Source organism: Cololabis saira, chromosome 16 (assembly GCF_033807715.1).
Source record: "Cololabis saira isolate AMF1-May2022 chromosome 16, fColSai1.1, whole genome shotgun sequence".
Taxonomy (NCBI): domain Eukaryota; kingdom Metazoa; phylum Chordata; class Actinopteri; order Beloniformes; family Belonidae; genus Cololabis; species Cololabis saira.
The window spans coordinates 27152883-27174000 of NC_084602.1; the positions used below are offsets into that span (position 1 = coordinate 27152883).

Consider the following 21118-nt stretch of genomic DNA (forward strand, 5'->3'; position numbering starts at 1 on the left):
CGCACCTTACGTCTTTCACCACTCCACAGTGATCATCCATGACCTCAGCGAGTTGCTACTCCATTATCCAGGTCTGCTTTTCTTTCTCCCCAGCCTCTCTGTCCCTCGGCTCCAGCCAGTTTCTCTGCAGCTCTGACAGCAGTCGGACACGCAACCACAAATGCTTTGCAATAACGTTGACATTGGAACAGCGCAAAAAAAAAAGGAAAGAAAAAAGAAAAAACGATGTAATCCCACTTTAAAACAGCTACAACGCAGCAATATCAGAGTTTTCATAAAAGACGAATGTTCCCGTGCTAAAAAAGAGGATTAGATACCTTGTAATGTGAGGGAGAGCTTTTCCTGTAATAACTTTAAATATATCGAATTATTTGATGCAACTATACATAATAGGGCCACATAAACTTCAGTTTTGAAAGCAATGCGATTAAAAAAAAACAATAAAGCAAATCTAGATTGCTACATTGTTTAATTTACCCAAAAGATTTAGTTTATCAAAGCTGAATTTGTATGAAATGATCATGTAATTTAAAAAAATGATGCAAAAGAAAAGAAAATAACCTCAGGCTGCAGTGTAGGACCACACAAAACCAAAGTCTACAAGATATTCTATCCCATCGATGGTATTCAAACATGAATGTAAAATAGTGCTTAGTAAAGAAGCCAGGGTGTCTGTTGGGACTTGAATGAGCAGAGGGTCCGCTTTGATGAGATCAGATGCATTTGATCAACAGAGGGAGCTGTGGATGAAAGAGGAGTGGAGGGGAGGATGGAGGCGGTGGGAAGAGAGGGTTTTGGGGATGAGAGTTGTGCTGAGGATGTCTATGATAATGATGATGAGTGGCTGTGGTGGGATCAAATGTGAGGAAGATTGTTATGTCAGTTATGGAGGTAAATATGAGCATTACTGACATGATGACTACAGGGATGGAGGTGATCATATTTTAATAACATCTGTCACTTGTGAAAAAAAAAACAAAAAAAAACGGAGTGTTACTTTCTCTTTTCCTGTCATGATAGAGTTTGTTGTGGGATAATTCCCTGAAAGCCATGGCCACGACAATGGGAAGACCCCTGCTGGACACATAGTGTTAGTGCAAGCTGAAGGTGGGCAAAAAATATCCAAATAAATATATAACACAAGAAAATCCCACCTTTAGTTTCAACAGGGCACTGCTAAGATAATGAAAAAAAATCCTGAGTTTTTTCCATGTCACAAAAAAAAAAAAATAAATCACATTCATATTCCAGCATGATAGCGAGAGGTTTAATCCCACCGTTCTAAATGGAGCTAAGTCATTGGAGACAAATAAAACACAGCAACATCCCTGGAAACCTTTTGCAACCGCTTGTCTTTATGAGCCCATATGGCAGGGGATAAAAGCAATAACGCTCTTATAGTGCAACTACAAAGTCTCCATGGTGTTCACATTTAGTATGCTCAGGCCTTGCCTATAGCATTACAGGGCCAGATGGCTATTTATCTATAGTGCACAGTGAGAAGACATCGCATTTACATCCTATGTTAATGGGAGTATGTGAAATAATCTGTGCAAGTGAAAGAAAGGGACAGACGACAGTTTGTATGTGAATATATAAACAAAATTATATCTCTTTGAATAAAGTATATTAGTGGTTAAGTGCTAAACTACAGATTCCTTGTTGGTTATGGCTTTTTTTTCCCCTTACTTTTCTTTTTTTCTTTTTTTATTAGAACAAGCCTCAACTGCGCTCTTCCTGCTATCTGTACTTTGAGCACGTGATGATTCTGGCGCTCATCAGCATCCCAGATCAAAGCCTCAGCGCTGATCTCATCCAGAGCAACACTAAAGCTGACAGTGAGGGGACCTGGGGCATTAGCATATTCTATGATGGCGCCTAGCTTTTCAAGCCGTTGCCTCGGCTGCAGCTCTGGGTGTGCCACGCTGTGGCTTTGCAACTATAATTTCCCTTTCTTGCTCATTAAAAAAAAGCCCACTGTTCTCCTATTAATTCACAGACACACTGATGTGTTTGAAAGCTGAAGATGGGTGTGTGTGTGTGCGTGTGTGTGTGTGTGTGTGTGTGTGTGTGTGTGTGTGTGTGTGTGTGTGTGGGAGGGAGGAGGGAGGTAGAGGAGGGCAATGGCTCAGCGCATTTGCATTTATGTTTAATTTATAACCTTCAGGGGCCCCCTGATGCAGCAAGATTGAAACAATAACTCCAGACAAACAGAGGGAAGAGAGGAGGAGCCAGAGGAGGGTGGATGGAATTAAAAATATACAGATACAGGATGGTCGGCTCTTTGAATGTGTGTTTGAGTGCAGTTGTGCATGGTGAAGGATGCTGTTTCTGTCTATGCACCGTGTGCATTTGGTGAGTTTCCGTTTTTTTGCATCTGCATCAAGGTGCATGTGAGACACACACACACACACACTAACAGAGAGGCAGAGGTCTCCAATCTGCAGAGGGATAACATGCCACGGTGAGTGTCTGTCAGGAGGAGAGCTGGAGCCTGTTCACGGGGAGTCTGCAGGGATCTCCCCCTTAGCAGCACAGTGCAGCAGACAGCAGCAGCACAAGCCTGGCCAAGCACAGAAAGTGGGTCATCCCAAAACACACACACACAAACATCCACGCATGCACACACACAACTCAGATATATGCAGTCCTAATGTCACAGTGTGGGTGTGTTTGAAAGAAAAAAGACAGAACGAGGGTGCAGAATGAGAATGCACAGATGATTGTGTGTATGAGATACAACGTAGCAGTCTATTTTGCATTGGTGATCTTGGAGGGTGTGTGTGTGTGTGTGTGTTGGGGGGGGGGGGGGGGGTCTTATTTAAAATGAAGACTGGATGGCTGAAGAAAAGGAGGAGGAGGTGTAGCTGACACAAAACCCAACCAGCCATTGTGAGCACAGTGTGTGGAAGTGCATCTAATTGATCCATAGTCTTTTCATTTCAGGCTTGGGTAAATAACAGCATTTGCATTGATCATTCTGCAAAACCAGGCAACGGTGGTCTTGGGAGCGTGTGCTATGCGTGTTTTGGTGTATGTGTCAGTGTGGCTCGTAACAAAACACATCTCTTATTTCGTTCAGTTTCTCACAGAATTGAGGGCCTCAGCAGAGCCCTACAAGCGTCAATGATGGATAAAAGGTTTTCAACAGCATTTCAGAAGAGTGGATGCTATTATGTCCGCCTGTATACTGAAACACAAAATCATAGAATTCCCAGGACACCACATGCTCTATTTATGTGTTATGAAAAACATGACTCAAAAGAAATCGGAAAACAGCCATGCTCCACTTTCACTGTCAGCTATCATGTGAAGTGTGAAGGAGGGGATGAGAGTGAGACAGAGACAGGGAGAATGAGAGTTGAATGATTTTCTTCATCCACAGAGCCCATACTGACGGTAACAGGGAACTGGGCTCTCAGAAACCCCACAATCACCCCCTACGCACCCCATCCACCCCACACCTCCATTCCCTCCTCCCACTTTGATGCCTGTCACTACTTACTCCCTCCCTTCTCCCGACTGAAGGAGTGTGTGAAGTGTCCCCCCGAGAGGCACTGACTCAAAGACGGTATTTACAAGATCCACACTGAGCCCACTTTTAACTGCCTGTGAAGAGCTTCTCCCGCTGCCTTTGATGTGCCAACCTAATGGGGAAGCGCTAGCCGGCAGTCATTGCATATGTTAGCGAGTCAACGTGAGCTAATCCGCTAGCATTGCAAGGTAGACTTTATGCTGTTTGCAGCAAGTGAACACTTCAAATGCTGTACAGCCTTGGTGCATTGCTACGTCTGGTAAAATTCCCAGTGGCCAACAGACGCTGACGCTATGCGTCAACTTTTTTTACAGCAAATTAGTGACACCAGCGGGGATAATGCATGCATTTTCCTGGTTTTAGTGAGGGCTCTGCATATTTATGAGTTGATATGGACACACTGTGTAATAATCAAGACAAAATTAAAAATATAATGGTGCGAAAACCAATGACAAGACTATTTCTCGAGTTCACATTCATTAGTGAATCCCATAGATATTCTTTATTGTTGAAAAATGGTGCAATGAATCTGCTGGAAACATCAAGAAATGTATCAAATAAACAATAAACCTGCCTAAATGAAAGGAGCTCGAGCTGGCAGGCGATGCCCCCCTACCCAACCCCACAGATGCCCTTTCTGTCCATTTAAGGCTCAACAATCATGCAAGTTATCTAATCTGGTACCCACATACTCACACAGACACAAACTGCACTCACAGGCAAATAAGCAGAGGTAGCTCGCTGACGCTCGTCCAACTTAGTTTTATTTTTAACAAGGGTAGTGAGAAGGAAGGCTTTCATAACAAAGTGAGGCATTTGGAATGATTCTGAATTAGGCTAATTAGGTTTGTGTTTTGTTTGTTGTTCAGGAAGCATGATCAAAGTGATATTTCACCAATTTGTGTCAGCCCGCGAGTAGAGGAGGAAGAGTTTGGAGAATGCTGCCTATTAATCTCCCCAGGTTTGGCGCACTGTTGCATTAGGGATGGTAATCAAAACAAGACAATTATTAATAATGAAAAGTGTTGATCAGAAATTAAACAAAATAGTAGATTTTTGTTTTATTAGAGGTTTATTAGTCACAAAATTAGACGATTTCAATGCATGCCCAATCCTCCATGCTGAGACATAAGTGAAAAGAGAAAAATCAAGAGCAATGTCAATGACTTGACCATGGAGCTCAAAGTCTGGGAGCAACTGGCTGTTTTGATCTTATCTTATATTTATGAATAACTTCCTTGATATTTCCTTCACTCTATGAAGCCGTCTGCTTTTACAGTATTACACAATGATGTCTTCAAGGGGCAATGACGAAGATCAAACGGGGCCTGGGCTCAGAATACAGAGCGCTTTCTCTCTCTACATTGCCTGCGAGGAAACACAGCAGCAAGCTATCTAATGCTCTGTGATTGAAATACAAGCTCCAATAGACTGCAGCATGCACTCTGATGATATTTGTATTTGTGTCCCTGTCTAAGGAATTTGAGCACAGAGAGGGAAAACACTGGCACGATTTGAGCTTAAATGTGTATGAGTTGTCTGCAGCTGATGTGATTCTGAAGCCTGTCTTTTTGTGGGTTTTCACAGACACAGCTGCCACAAAACCATTCAAGGCTGTTTGGATCAGTAATGGCCTCAGATGCTTTTCACTATCTCTTCTCAAAAGTCAAGTGTTCTCAACATGTTATTTTCCCAAAGTGGCCATGTTCCAAGGCTCTATTGTTAGCCTAATGGAGGCAAGATGACACTAAGACTCTAATTATGGACACCAACGATCAGCCCTGATAATATTTAGAGTAAAGTGGGTAATTTGTGGCTGTTGTGTGGAAGGGTTGAGGGGTAGTCGAAGAAAAGGGGTGGGAGGGGAGAACGAAGGTGAAGGAGTTGTTTTCTTGTGTCATCGTCTCATTGTCTGTCAGCCTAATCATTCCCCCAGAGCAAAGAGCAGAGAAGTGGGCACAGCAGGAGAATATTAATGAACCTTGTGACATTATGGTTCCTGCCCATTCAGAAGATATGTTCTTTTACAATGCAGGCCATCAACAGGTGATTTCTCACTGCACACTAGAATTCATTGAAGTATACTCCTATTTAATAATGAGTCATCCATAACACAGTTCAAGTGCCCATTTATCTTATACAATACAGAGATGCAGAGGCCTCGGAGTGGATGGTGATTTTAGATCTTTTTTAGATGCTCACAAACACCGCTATATTTCATCTCAGCACCCTTAAAAGAAGAGCTATATAATTATTAATATGTTTACTTATCAAAATCAATTTAAATGCTCTGTTACATTCCACAAATGTGTCGTTTAAAGAAAAGTGTTTAAATAGGTACACGTGGTGCTGTGCAGCTCAACACTGAGTTGGTTTAATACTACATTAACATCAGACAAGTGTGCAGTATTGCAGAGGAGATGATAACAAAAGAAAGTTGAAAAGTTAGCAAATAAAATTGCTGAGTGTTCCAACTGACATTGTCAGTATTACAGTGAGTTTGAAATTACCTGGCTATAATCTGGGACTGAAATTACCACCAGCTTGACCATTTTTGGCTCTCTGAGACACGGTTTTGCACACTTGCTAACAGAGTTACATCTTCTGTACAGAACTGTAATTTACAGTTTTTGAGATAACCATTTACGTTTGCACTGCAACTGCACAGTGTTTCTTCTTTTGATAGGGAGGAAATTTAAAATATATTGACAGTGCAAAAGTAAACAGTGAATGGAAGCACTGCAGTGAGCATCATCTATGAAAATACAAATATTTTCATTGATAGATGGTTCATAGATCTGTCTTAGATCATTATATCTGTATATCTGAGTGTGCTTCTTGTTTTACTGAACAAATTGGACAGATGTGTGTATTATAACGTGCTTTTTACACTCTCCATGTGGTCAAGATGCCTAAATGATGTTTTCTAAATTTGTCTGCATGTCCCATTTATTGTAAGATGACAGCGGCTTTATATTTGAATATAGTTATTATTCATCATTAACAATTGTTGTACGGTACAATTGCCTGGCTTTTTAGGCTATTTGGGAAGTAAACAGTGAATCTATTTGTTGTCATTAGGGCTGGGAGGTGATATGAGGGGGGTCAAACCCCGGTGAACATGTTTGCAAGGGAAACATTTACAAGATCCGAGGTTGAGCCCCGTTCCCCAGGGTCTGATCCTAGATTAACCCCTACTCACACTTATAGCTCAGTGCCTTGTTTGACACCAGGTTTCCTCAAATTTATCTAAAAGACAAACCCAAAGGAATGAATTGTCAGTTAAGATTTGCATATCCAGAAGTCAAGAGCAATAAGTAATCTCTGCAGGATTCCAGCACTTTCTCGTGACAAATTCTCCCCCAGCAATAGCAGCCGTGAGGGGCTGGACAGAGTTTGGCCTTTAACTTAAATCCAGCCTGAGGTAAACAACCTATCATGATCAATAAAGTGCAGTGACAGTAATGGCAAGACAGACACCAAAGTAACTCAGCAAGACTGTGCTTATTCTGTCAACACCCAGAATCAAAGCCTCTCTCTCTTGAGTGATCTGTCCAAACAATTAAAATGGAACCTCTTTGTACCATCGCACTTAACATGTCAGACAGAAAAATGAAAGGAGCCTCGTGTATTGGAGCTGCATGCCGTGGTGCCTCCTGTGACAAGCCCCACAGAGAGAGCGGCACACCACAGGAATGACGGCACTGTTCAAATTTTAAATATGTTTTGACACAAAATCAAAAGTTGCTCACCATAATGGGGTTGAGCCCCCCCCCCGCTTCTGTGTGATCACTTATTAGACCCCAAGGTGAACCAGCCAGAAAAACTGACACCTGAATATTCTCTTTGCGCTTTCTTTGACATTTCTCATTTAATAGATCTGGGAATCATTTCAGATTGGGAGATATAATTTCTAACTAAGATTCAAGCTCTGATCCTTCCAAATCTGAGGCCCATGAAAAGCCATCAGTGATCAATGAGGTTTCCTATGTGAGTTGGTAGGATTTATCTTCCTTACACTCCCACTTCTGGTGTCCGGGGCTGTGTGTCTGTTGATGTTCAGTTACTCATGATTCTAATAAAGAAGATCTGACAGCTTGACAGCAAATGTTGGTCTATTTCTAACAATCCTGAAAATACACAGAGCGAGAATTACCAGGATAGTGCTGTCTGGTAGAAAGCTGATTGGTTTAATTAATTTGATCCTGGAAGCATAGTGAGTGGACAAGAACTAATCAGCCGCACAACCCCATCACTCAAAATAGATGCCATCTTGCTTCGTTTAAATAATAAAAAAAAAAAAAATCAAATGACAGTGGTATTACGTAAAGAATAATACATTTTCCTTGAGCATTAATAAGCTTGAATGGTTTGAAACATAATGGAAAGCAGTCTTTTTCATGGGGTTTCAGTGTAGTATATGCATAATCCTGAAGATGAAATTCCTAATCTTATTCCAAACAGGAGAGAGGTGTTTAAAGTAAGACCCCAATTATGCCCAGCTTCAAATTAGCATGTTTAATGCAGCAAAATGTTTTAATAAAGAATAAAAGCATGGCGGCAGAAAACAAAAGGCAACTGGGTAATAAGATTATCTCTGCCAGGCGCCCAGTGCACATCATTGTAGTTCACACAAATGGAAGAGATTATAAATCACATTCAAAACAGCCTAATCCGTGAAAGACTTGCGATATGATTACTTTCTATTATGTTTGGTGACTGAGTGCGATGGACTTATCTGAAATCCTGAGGAGTCTTTAAAGTACAGTTGGACATAAAGGCAAAGAGCCAGTTGAAGATTAGTTGAATCCATCTGTGATAAGCTTCTGCAGTTTGTCCACAAACAGAGATAAACACAAATCTGAAGACCAGATGATATAATACACATTCAACAGATATGGATTATCCCCACAGATCAGAAATTTACATAATGTATCAAAGGCACTTTCCAAAATACACAAATGTATTATTTACTCTTTTCTGACAATCATTTGTTTTATTTTAAAGTTTTCAGTAACTACACATCCACGTGGATGTCACCTTAACTTAACTAATGTTTTGATTGTAGCGGTGCCCTTTATGATTGTTGTAGGTGTTCTTCTGCTGTGTCACATTTCTCATGGGACTATTACAGCCTCCTTCATCCCTGACCTCCCCCTTAGTTCCTGACAAGGTCAAACATCTCCCATTAGGCAGAACCAGGCCTTGCCTTTTGCCAGCGTATCCGAGTCATACATGGTGAAGGTCAGGGGCTGCATAATGAACTGGAAAATGTCAGTTATATTACTCCTCATTTAAATAGCGGATTTTCCGGCACCGGGAACAAGGGTGATATTTACCCTTTTTTCCTGTGCAGGCCCGGAGCAAAGAGTCCTCTTAATCCAGCTAAGGGTGTGAAATTGAGTCGTATGTGTGAAGGAATGTGATTTCCTGGTTTCCAGAGCAGAGAGTCTGCTGTGTTACAGCACACTAGACTCAAGTCTCTTCAGCAAGAGCTTCGCATAAAGAAAAAAACTGTAATTCCCTCTTACCTGTACACCAGCGGTGTCCACCTTTTTCAAACAGACAATTTTCTGCATCAGTTGCTGTTTGCTAAAGTACAGAAATGATGACAGTAATCATCACAGGAAAATAGCTAAACAGGGTATTGAATACATGACTGATATCTCTTATGCCACAATATATGCCTACTGACCCAAGTACTAGTCAAAATATTCACATCTCCCAATATATTTAACATACTGAAAAGAATCTATATGGTTGCATACAATAGCGTGAGAAAAAACACAGTCGAGCAGGCAAGGATGAGATGACAAAAGGGCATCCACAGGACAATGTTAATAATGACTCTTCTAAAACAATTTCCATTAATTTTCAGCTTTCTCGCCTGGGAGTAATATCTACATGCCCAAGGCAGGTTTAAATTGCATAGTCTGCCTGAGAAAAGAGACAAAGGCTCCCCAGCGTCCGTCCACTCTCATCAGAACAAGAAGACTCGGGGAACACCCAGGAGACAGCACCAAGATAATGGAAGCTAAGCTATTAGCACAGAATCACACCAGAGAGAGTTAAACCTGGACGGGCAATGTTTTGAAAGATGCTGTGAAACAGCCTACGAGACATTTGGAAACTTCTGCTGGATTTCCTCAGACACATTAACTCAGGTGGACAGCACTGCCAGATTGTAGCTCTATCTTTGCTTTCTGCTGCACAGATAACCGACAATGTCAAAGGTAGGACATGAATAATACCATCATTTCATATTCTGACTCCCTGCCAGGGAGTATGTCACTTGGACATCAGGTCACATACTCAGTCAGTGTGTGAAGGTGGAGCTGGGGCCGTAAGCTCTGCTGAAAGGAGAGGGAAAGCAGCCAGCTAATGTCATGCGTATCAGCGTCAGAGATGCTCTGAGTACCCCCTAAAGGTATTCTGTGGCCAAAGTGAGCCCACTTTGATCGGTCACACTGGGCAGGTCTCCCGGGTATGGACGCACCTGGCAGACTGTCAGCTGGCACAAGTTTTTAGAAAGGGCAAGAGGGGCAAGATGGAGGTGGAGGTGCTCTGGGATATCTTAATGCAAGAGACTTCTGCCTGCTATATAGAGTAAAAGTCCTGCTGAGTGTAAATCAGAACACCTTTGAGTCCTTTGACTAATGTTTGTATTGACAGCAGCTACAAATACTGTATCTAACAAAAAAGAAGTACTGTATAGTATATGATGCAATTTCATCTTCTTTATCAGCACCGGATAGATTTTATATACATCATTAACAGCTTCATATCTCAGGCTGAACACAGTGTTGGTAGCAGAGTGTGCAAAAAATAAGTAAACACTAATACTGCAACATGGTTTCTCCGGAACAAAGATAGAAGTCTTCTTTTTTAACTGCTGAGTGTCCCACATGGTACATAATTTATTCTAAACTCATCTAGAAACATTGAAGGAAACTCTTGAAATGCACAATCTTCAAATTTTAAACTGAATATACAGATATTTCAGTTAGGGCTGCCACTAACGATTATTTTCTTGTCGACTAATCTATCAATTATTTTTTTAGATGAATCTTATGATGATTCCCCCCCCCCCCACTTTTTCATATATCTTTCTGTTAAATGCCGACAAATAATACATTTTACTATTCTCACAATTTTTTACTTTTGAAAAACTAAAATAAGTTTCATACATAAGCCAAAAGTGTCTTAGGGCATCATTTGGTTCATTCAGAATAATCTCCATAAATCTAAAACAACTTATTCAAAGCATAAAAAGTGCAAATACTGTTTAAGACATCACTTTGTGTAAAAGTCCATAATTCTAACATAAATTATGCCCAATGTTGTAAGTCTGTTTTCCATCACAAGTGTTAATCACTGCACAATTCACGTTGAATATGTTACTTTTTAATCTTAAATTATATTTTACCAGGTGATGGTACAAAAAAGAATGTATATTAGCCAATGGTTATACTGACAGACAGCACAAACGTACCATTAATAGATATCAATATTGTTTAGTTTTAAGTGCTCAAAAAACACCCAAATAGGCTGGAACACTTTGAAGAAGGTTACCTGTTAGCATCTAACAGCAATTAAATCTTTTACACCAGAAAATGATCACGACACAACTTAGATGTGAAAACTATCAAATAAACTACAATTAATGCAGCTTATGCCTTTCCTGTCACTTAATAATTAGGTAAATGCTTATATTGTTGTAGTGTCGTCACTTTGAAGTTTGAGGATGTTTTCTTTTGAGATGCTTACACAGGGCGTTTGTGTTGCTGTGATACGTTATTTCGATTTTACTGAGCATACAGAGCAACATTTTGTTGGATTTCTCCCTGAAAAAGTCCCAAACCTGATACTCAAATACGATTTTAAGAGGTAAAAGTTTCATGGGATTAATGTACTTGTACTCGCCATTGTCAAGGTGTTGAGTACAGTACATGCGGCATGTGACGCATCGACGCACGCTATGCAAGTCGACGTATTTACTTAATCGGCGTAATCGATTACGCCGACGTGTCGTTGCAGCTCTAATTTCAGTGTTAAATTCCAGGATGATTTGAGAATCTTGACTTGCCACAATCCACACATTTATCAGATATGAAAGATTCACATTAAAGATCAATTTAAAACCAGTCAAGTGCAACAGAAAATAACTGAACACCATGCACATTTAGCCTCTCACATACTCCAATCACTCACACAAGAACCTATAATGAAAAAATCCTTTTGGAAAAACCATTTATAAAACCCTGTCCCTCGCCAGCACCAACAGGTTGGATTGTCTCATTTGCAAGTGAGGGCCTGGAGGAAAGACGGCTGCCCAGCAGCGAGTCTGTCACACAAGCCCTCGGGGAAGAGCGTGCGTGCGAGTTCGAAAGAGTGTATACGTGTGTGTTGATTAATATCAGGAGGGCAGGGCAGTGCTCAGACTGTGGCTGTCGGTCAGAAGGAGAGAGGACAGTTCTTTTCACTGTCGCCCAGGGAGAAGTCTGCTGGCGGAGAGGGTAATGAGCCAGAAACAGGCAGAGAGCAGAGCAGTTGAGGAGGCACAAGGACAGGCCGCTACGCTCCATCACTGACCTCGCACATACACCCTTCACTCAGTCTCTCTCCTTACGGTGCACCCCCCTGCAGGAAGCAAAGAACCATCAAGGTTTTAATTTTTTCTCTATTTTTCCTTCACCATTTCACTCCCCTTCTCTACTTTCCCTCTGTGTGACTCTGTCTGTTCTGCTCTAGATCACACACTAACCTGAAAACTACATTTGTATGTGCTTCCACGCACATGGTCACAGGTTAGGCATATACGCATCCTTGCACTCCTTTTCACATGGGTCCTCTCCACTGAGTAAGGTTACATGCACGCTATGCACAGTACACTACACCCAATTACTGTGGATAAGGTAGCAGTTTATCAAGGTTGCTTGGTTTAGAATAAAATGGTTTTACGAAAAATTGCCCTTAAATATTTGTGCATTCAGGTTACCGTTGTGGCACCAGGCTGAGTTTAAACCAAGCATGAAAAAAACATACATTTGCCTTCAGCAAAATCAAAAAGAGGAAAGAAAGAAAAACACCTTCCAATAACTATAAGAACAATGTACTTTTTCCTTTTTCTCTCTTGCATTCTCCTTGCTAGCTACTAGGCTGTCACATTCTTTTTGGAGATCTTCAAAGGTTTTGTATTCACAGAACAAACAGTGGAAAGGGATGTTGGTGTTTGTTGAAAAGGTAGATACAATTATCCATCCATCCAATCATTTTCGCTAATCCATTTGGCTCATGGGAGCAGCGGCCAAAGCCGAGGGGAACAGACTTCCCTCATCCCCGGCACCTCTACCAGCAGAAGAAACGCATCCGTCTGCATCCACATTCTTTCAGTCACTTTTGCACAGTTTGTGACCACAGGTGAATGAAATGCATGTGTATGATAGAAAAGAAGTCTTTCATAATAATAAACCAAACTCAAAATATCGTCACACTGTCCTTGTGTCTTTCAGCTCATTGTTTTGGCTATTTTTTATGTTTCAGGTTTTCCATCCATTCATACCAGGCTGTTAGTTACAGGAAATTATTATGTAAAACCAACATAATATACAATGTCAGCAAGAAGTGTTCTGGTTTGATTATTGGCAAGGGGTTTCTCTGCTTGGAGTTTGCATGTTCTCCCTGTGCTTGCATTGGTTTTCTCTGGGTTATGTTGGGCTAATTAAAATCTAAGTTGTCCATGGGAGGGCGTGTGAGTGGCTGTTTGCATGTTATCTATATGTGGCCCTGCAGTAGAAGGGCAAACTGTACCCCTGGCTTTAGTCCCGAGAGAGCTTGGATATGCTATAGCAGATCTCACATGACCCTGAATTGGAATAAGTTAGCAGAGAGAACAGATGGATGGATAACAAATAATATGACCCACACTCCACGGGTCATGGGCCTTTTAACATAATACTAAGTAAACAAAGTACTTCCATGTATAACCCACAGCTGCACTCAAAGATGAACATGACTACAGTGTCAGAACAAGTAAAGGTTTAGGTGATCCTCAATTAAACTATCTGGAAACCAGTATGATGCAATGTCATAAACCTGCAGGGTCAGTACACTATTTATGGAATAATTTGTTTCGATGGAAAATTGATTTCACATCCACAAAAATTTAATATTTATTTAGTGTAATAATGGGACATCTATTGAATCCTGTAGTCTTGAAAGTGTTTGAAAGGAAGATGATGTAATGATTTTATTGAAAGCATCTTTTCAAGCACTTAGTCTGGCTCGTGTTTCTATTATCATTATTGTCGCACTGACACTTTAACGGGCACTTTAAACTACACAAACTGACGAGACATGGAAGGGCATCCCAGTAGCCTTTGCCCTGTTAGACTCATTTACCCCAAAAGGTCCTGTTGAAGATTCACACTTCAACTGGAACTGATGGCGCTGACAGAGCTAGCAGTGTAATCGCCAAGCGCCATCATTGCAAATCATTTATAGCATAGATGATGTGTGTGCGTGTGTGTGTGTTTCCATAGTATGTGATGATCCCGAGGAACTAATGATGCATTGCAAACATGTATTTGTCAGCTGGTCTTCATTTTAGAGGTAGCACGTACATGTGCGTGAATATTCAATTCATTTCAACTCAGCTTCATTTATACAGCCCCAATTCATAAATGTCATCTCAAGGCACTTTCACAATACAGTTCAACACGTTTCAAGGTAGTCCAATTGATACAAAGCCATTAAAATAATACTAATAATTGGTACTTGGCAAAGGAAACCAACAGAATGCATCAAACCTTTTTTTTCGATACAATCCCCTGTCCTGAGCACCGGGCGAGTGTGGAAAGAAATAACTACATTTTAACAAAAGTACATTTTAACAAAATAAGTTACTTTTGTTAAAGAAATTATATATAAAAAACTTACGGTGTTAAATGTCTGCTTTGGATTAAAATGCAAACTTACCAGAAGATCAACGTTTACATTTGTTCTAAATTAAATTAATGCTTTTGACTCAGCTAATGTTACCCGGAGTTATTTATTTGCAACATTATGTTGCAACACAGCCTTGCCAGCAGATAAGTTAGCGAGCCAAAGTCAGCTAACATCGCCACTAGTGTTCAGAGTTTACATCAGACAACGAGGCTACCAAGCACCAGGCACAAACTTTAAATCTAGTGCAAGGTAGGTAGCAGTAGGCTATTATGTCTGCATAATTTCAGATTTCACGCTAGATTCTTAACAACAGATCTGAAGTTGTGTAGTGCAGAAAATTCAGATGTACTTCTTGTAGCACCAGATGTGAAGTTCTGTAGCACAGTAGATTTGAAGTAATGCCTTTCCAAATTCCACTAATCAAATATAATCATTTAATCTTACCCTTTGGTGCATAAGCAGCGTTGATCCTGATGTTGTCATATGCAGTTGTGACAACTGTAAGACGAGGCTCCCACTTACACTCATCTGCAAAACCCTCGCCTGCAATTTAGTCTCTTTACCAACTACTGTAGATCTATTTTTAGATTTTGAACATATCCCTCCATGGCATATTTAAGTTCCATTTGAATGCTCCTTGATGAAAATTGATTCTTCTGTGTCCTATATTTGTAAGGTTTTCACACATCGTCATTGTAAAACTGTATACAATGCAGATTGTCCAAGTTAGAGCGGGACTTACCGTTATTTCAGTTGAGATCAAGCTCAAGCAAAGTTGGAAACTATCTAGTAAGCATAAATAAGCATTTAGGAGATGGGATCCAAATATTGATGAGTATTGGCCTTAAAACTGAAAAGTAGCTCTTATAGTAATCATTTTGCCAAATGTGTTCAGGATGGCTATGCAGGTAGCTGCGTGGCAACATGCTCTCTATGACTTATATCATAAGTCAACATTGGATTTACACCTTGCGCCGCTGCCCCCATGTGGCCAAAAACATCCAGCTTTGGAAAAAAATGTAATTAAAAGCCTGAAACAGTTAGACTGCTTCACAACTGAATGAAGAAAACTATGTCTTGAGGCCCTGTAAATCTCTCTGACCACATCGTCTGTTGAACAACACTCATAATATGATGGCTTGAGAGCAGTAAGCCATAAAAAAGATACAGCCACAGGGTAAAATGGGATAGCATGTGCCTTTTCACAGTGGCCAGAGGGCGACGGGGTAAACAAAGGCCAGAAATGACGATTAAGAACGCACGTTCAATGTTGAGCCAGGGTCATCATGTCAGGGGCTAGCCGTGCTGTCGGGGAATATTACCCTGCGGATGATTTTTTTTGTTTTTTAGGACTATCTCAACAGAGGGGATGCACTAAGACTTATGAGGATGAGTTGGCCACGAGGGGTGAGGGGCAGGAAATAACATGAGCAATTTCATAAATGGAAGGGAGCGGCTGTGACTTCCTAAATTGTCTGTGAAAGACAGAGCGGGGGAGATTGGGTAGTGAACAACAGACAGAGAGATGGAGGGAGGTGAGAGTGAGCGTGACGCAGAGTGTGAAAGGGAAAGAAGGGAGGGGAGGGGACAGTCTCGGGTTGGTGGTAAATGGATGTAAGTGGGTGAGGGAGGCAGGGGCCAAGTGAGAAAGAGAAAGGTTGGAGAGATGAAAAGATGTGGAGGGCAGATTTGCCACCAGCTGAGTGAGCACCTCTATTACTCTTCCACCCCACCCTACGCTCTCCTTCCCCCCTCTCTATCTCTGTGTCCTATCAGCCTCAGTGTGGCATCCTCTCACATCAGATTAGCTCCAGCCCAGAGAGACGGTTCAAACTCCTCTGTCAAAGTTATTTAAAACACATCCAACACTCCATTCTGCTCCCTCCCACCATCCTTCTTTCTCCCTGTTTGTCCTTGTCACGGCCCAAACTTAGGCTGAGGCTGGAGCGCAGTCCTTGGCAGCTCAGCTGGGACGCATATCTCCCCATGGCGTTGAAAGTCACTATCAATCAAACATGAGGGTGCGGGGGAGGACCTGGGTGTGGCAGGAGGCAGGAAGGAAGGGACACTGCAGGAGACCGACATAAAATCACCAACCAGGGAAGAGATGTCAAACATAAACAAGGCATGGGTGTTCACAAAAAACAATTTATAAATGACCAAAGGCAAGATTTACATCTTCATTGTTTTCATCCCACTGAGACATTTGATGGTTACCACAGAGCATAACAGCTTACTTGGTGGAGTGTCCACTTTTCTATGATTAAAACATATAAGGGGGTAGAGAACATGGCAATTCAATAGAGCATTTAAGGGAACTTTAGCTGTATTCGTGGACTGACCAGAAAGCTATATGGATGACTCCTGTAAGTAAGAGGAACAGATCACATTGTGTCACAGAGCCATTGTATCAAGGTTTCAGTCCCCCAGTGAGAAAGGCAAGTTTGGTGTGGCACAGCCCAGGCTGGTTTTCCAAGAGAGACGACGGTTTGAGTTCTCCAGTCATGGCCTTAGTGATGAATGGCCTCCTCCGCCAGAGAAAGAAAGGAAAAGGGGGCCTGGGAGCTCTCGGAGGATCAATACGTACGTACGGGAGGACCTGCTTCGCATGTTAAAAACCCTGATCCAGCCCCAGCCTCCCTGCTCTCTCCCTCCGCTGTCTCCTGCATCACTGATGGACAAACCGTTGGGAGCAGGCAGGCAGGGAACTGAGGTGAAGGGAGGGCTTAAGTGTGTGTATATGAGGGTGCATGTGCTTCTACATGAAGTGTGTCAGCAGATTTCTAGAGAGGCTGGCATGTCAGCAAACTCAAGGTCAAGATCGCACGCCGAAGCACCAAAACCCATCTCACACAACTCTGCAAATCCGATACCCACTGTTGATGCTTTGAAAGGGGCCACACTGTGACATGGTAATTCAGAGGTGTCTAAGGCGATGGATATCCTATTAATGAGCCCAAAACAATGGCTAGACTAATGAGATTATAATGGGAATATTGAATGCATGGGAATGGGATTGGGCCTTGTGTGAGCCAAGAAGCGGGGCCATTGAACGAGAGCCAATGCGAGAAGGCTAGAGGGCTAAAAGCTTGAGACGAATACAAACTTCAAGGGGCATCTCTGAGGCTGGAGGGGTAGGGCTACATAGAGGGCTGCACAGTCAACCCAAATCAATACACCACTACCCACATTGCCTCGTTGGGTCTGTGATATACGAGAGCAGGCAGCTTCACTGACCATAAATAAAACATGAAAATACTACAAATTATCAGGTCGAATGGACAGAAATCTATTTATTCAGCAATTCTGCATTTTTTTTCTATTTGTCAGACCACTCTGGGGTAGAAGGGACCGAGGGTTACTCTGCATCCAATTTGTGACGACGCATACTGAAATGTAATTCAGCCTCTGTTTGTGAATGAATGAATTAATCAAAGATCAGCTAGTTGAGAAGGGAGACGAGAAATGAACCAAGGAAAGGTGGGGGGGGGGCGACAAGCTGCGACGGGCTAATAGCTGGAAAAGAAATTACAGTCCAATTGCTCCATCTTATTCTGGCCCTAATTTTGCGGGGGCCCTTTGCGGCAAACCAGACAGCCCCTCCGTGTGATTTGATTCCATTTGGAGAGCCTTATTTTCCTCTTGATCTCACACATTAAGGACCTTGCTTTTCACAAGAGAAGGAAAAGGGGGAGGAGAGTCGGAGCAACGAAATGGATTAGCACACAGCTGTTGAGACCGGTCAGGTCAACGTTTTAAATCTCTGGCCCTGTCCAGTTAAATCTGCTGGACTGTTCTTCAGAGACACTTGTGGATAAAAGGATAAATAGCTCTGAGCAAGATGGGAGTGAATAAAAAACCTCTGGACTTGCAAAGGGCTGAGGTGCTGCCCTGGTTGAAATGGAGTTTAGTGGCAAAGTTAGATAATCCACATAAGTGGTTTAAAAACAACAGAGGCTGCAAGGAACAGATCCTTATGTGGAGCAGCTGACTCGTCCTGGGATCTCAAAAGGAAATCTTACTCAAAGTACTGTCTGTACCATAAAGCATAAAATCTATCCTCGATATACTGGGCGCTTTTGGCCTGTCGTCTGCAACTCCGTCTTGTTGTCCCAGATAAAACGCTGACCTTCATCGTACAGATGTCTCGGCCATGTGTCTGCAATGCCGGGCTACGGGACAAACATTACCAGCAGTGCATGTCAACCCGCAGAGCAGCCAGCCAATTATTCCTCTTAATTATCTATTGACGAGATGGAATTGATGTTTTTGGAGCGCTGATTGGATAATCAGGAATGTTGGCCACAGTTATTCTCCTTGGCTGGTCTCACTCATCTGTCCAATCTGGTCTCCTTGTTTCAGTAATTTGCTCAGCTGCACAACATATTCCTGCTGAACAATAATTCATGATCACAGTGAGAGGCATGGGAGATGTTTCATTTTGCTACAACCGTTAAAGTTTATGCTCTTGAGCGTGTGTATTTAGTGAAAGGCCTTACAGGGCTTTCCTATTAGAGAACCAATGTATTCAGTAGCACAAATGGCAACGTTTTCAACTCTTCTTCACTGATTAACCTTCACCTTTATCTGCAGCCAGACACCTTTCTTATAGTGCTTGATTCCCAAAACAAAAAATGTAGCCAAGTTATTTACTACACCACCTTTTTCTCTATTCATATCAGCTTCCCATTTTCTTTAAATTCTCCTGGAGAGCGTGCTGGCACAAGCTCTGGCAGGAAACGGGAACACGAGCGTGAGTGACACTGATTGTGCCTCCTCTAATTAAACCCTTCCTGACCTTAGTGTTGGGACATCATTAGTTCTACCTCATAATCATCACACAGCAGCAATTACATTTTGTTTGGTCCCATTTGCATTTCACAAGATTTCCTTGAACAATCAAAGAAGGGTTTGGAAAAAAGGAGGAAGCCAAATAAAGCACAGAGCATTAAAAACAGCTAGATTCAATTTCACAGCACTACAGAGCAATGGATTGTTGTAAAATATCACGGGAGTATTGAAAGTAAAGGTTGAACAGCCTGAACGTGATAGGCTAGGATTGTAGTTGGAACATTTTCTCAAAAAGCATTAATCCTTTGGGCATGCTCTCAGGTGGGTCCTTATACACAAAAACTATGACTCCAACAAAAAAAGATAAAAGGAACTTATTAAGGTGCCAATAAAGGATAAAAACAGGTTTACTTTAACCTTTATTTCAATGCAAACAGCAAGATTCAAGATACTTTTGGTTTTATAATTGCTTAATGAAATTTATTCCATTTGTTAATATACTTTGTTAATATAATATACTATATTTTGGCGTTTCAGGCCTGAAACCCATTCTTAACAAATTTGAAATGACAATGATATCACCATTTTGCAAAGGTCCTCATCTTTCCATGAACACTTAAAAGACATTCTGGCATGGAGAGACAAAGCAGTGATTGTTTTGAAGCAGTATGGGGTCTTGGTTATCACAATTTTCCACACCTTCTCTACAGGGGACAGTTAAGGACTGCATACAGGCCAGTGCTTTACCCCCTGTTTCCTTCTACATGCCTTTATAATGTGTTCAGAAAGTGGTCTTTCTTTGTCTTGCTGAAAAATGCACGTATGTACCTGGAAAAATATTGTCCTAAAGACAAAATATGGTGCTCTACAATGTCAATGTTCTTTGTTAAGTAATGTCGTCATCACCGAAGCGTGAACTGCTTTTTTCAGCGGCATGGATACAGTCCCATACAATCACAGACTGGTGTTAGGACTTGTTCCTGCAAAGTCTGGATGTTTCTTTTATGTTACTTATTTTTATGTTTCTATGGTGTGAAGAAAACAAAAGGATCTGGAATGATGGTTTATCTGACTAATTTACACGATACCACTGTGTGATGGTCCATCCCAGAGGCCTCTGAGACCAAAGACTTTAGCACTACCTATGGACAAAGTTAACTTTTCTGCAAAGCAAAATTTGGCATTTGAGAGTGAGGCGCTGAATTTTAGTGCCTGACAAAAATGTCTGTGATCCATTATGTCAGCAATCCCTGAGTTATGCCATCTGAGAGACCCGAGATGACAGCTGTCCAACTTAGATTTGTGTCTTTGTCCTTCAAGCACTAAAATTCCTCAAGATTCCTTTCAATCTTTTCATAAAAAAACTGCACTGTTGAGGCATTCATATACAAATCCCTTCCAGTCTGTCTATTTTACTTTTCATTTGATGATTTCTCACACATTTGATAGCTCTTTGTTGATTTTGAATTTTTTACCAAATTATGTCTTCAATCACATGCTGATATCACCCAAAATGAAATATCGTCACTTTTTTTATTTGTTTTGACCTCTTTTACTGGTCCTAAACTGACACCATTCTAACTTTTTGGGGAATGTGATGTTGGCCTGAAAAAACAAAATGTTCAATGTGTTCAAGTAAATCTGAGAGCTACTGTTTTCTTTGCATTATTTAATTTTTTTCTGATTTGGACTTGTACAAAAGAAAAAACATGTCACTAAACAAAATGAGAATGTTTGTGAGCAATTCTCCCAGGACCAGAAATATATTTTTCAGTCAGATGGCTGCTTCAGCTTCATACCAGAAAGATGAGGACAAAAGGAAATGCATGAAGCATATATCTAGCC

The 21118-nt window shown here is 41.4% G+C and overlaps 1 protein-coding gene across 1 annotated transcript in view; it reads right to left on the reverse strand.

The window, feature by feature from the left end:
* arid1b (AT-rich interactive domain 1B) overlaps positions 1 to 21118 on the reverse strand; it is a 224445-nt gene that overhangs the window by 189781 nt on the left and 13546 nt on the right. The gene's annotated exons all lie outside the window — the stretch shown is intronic.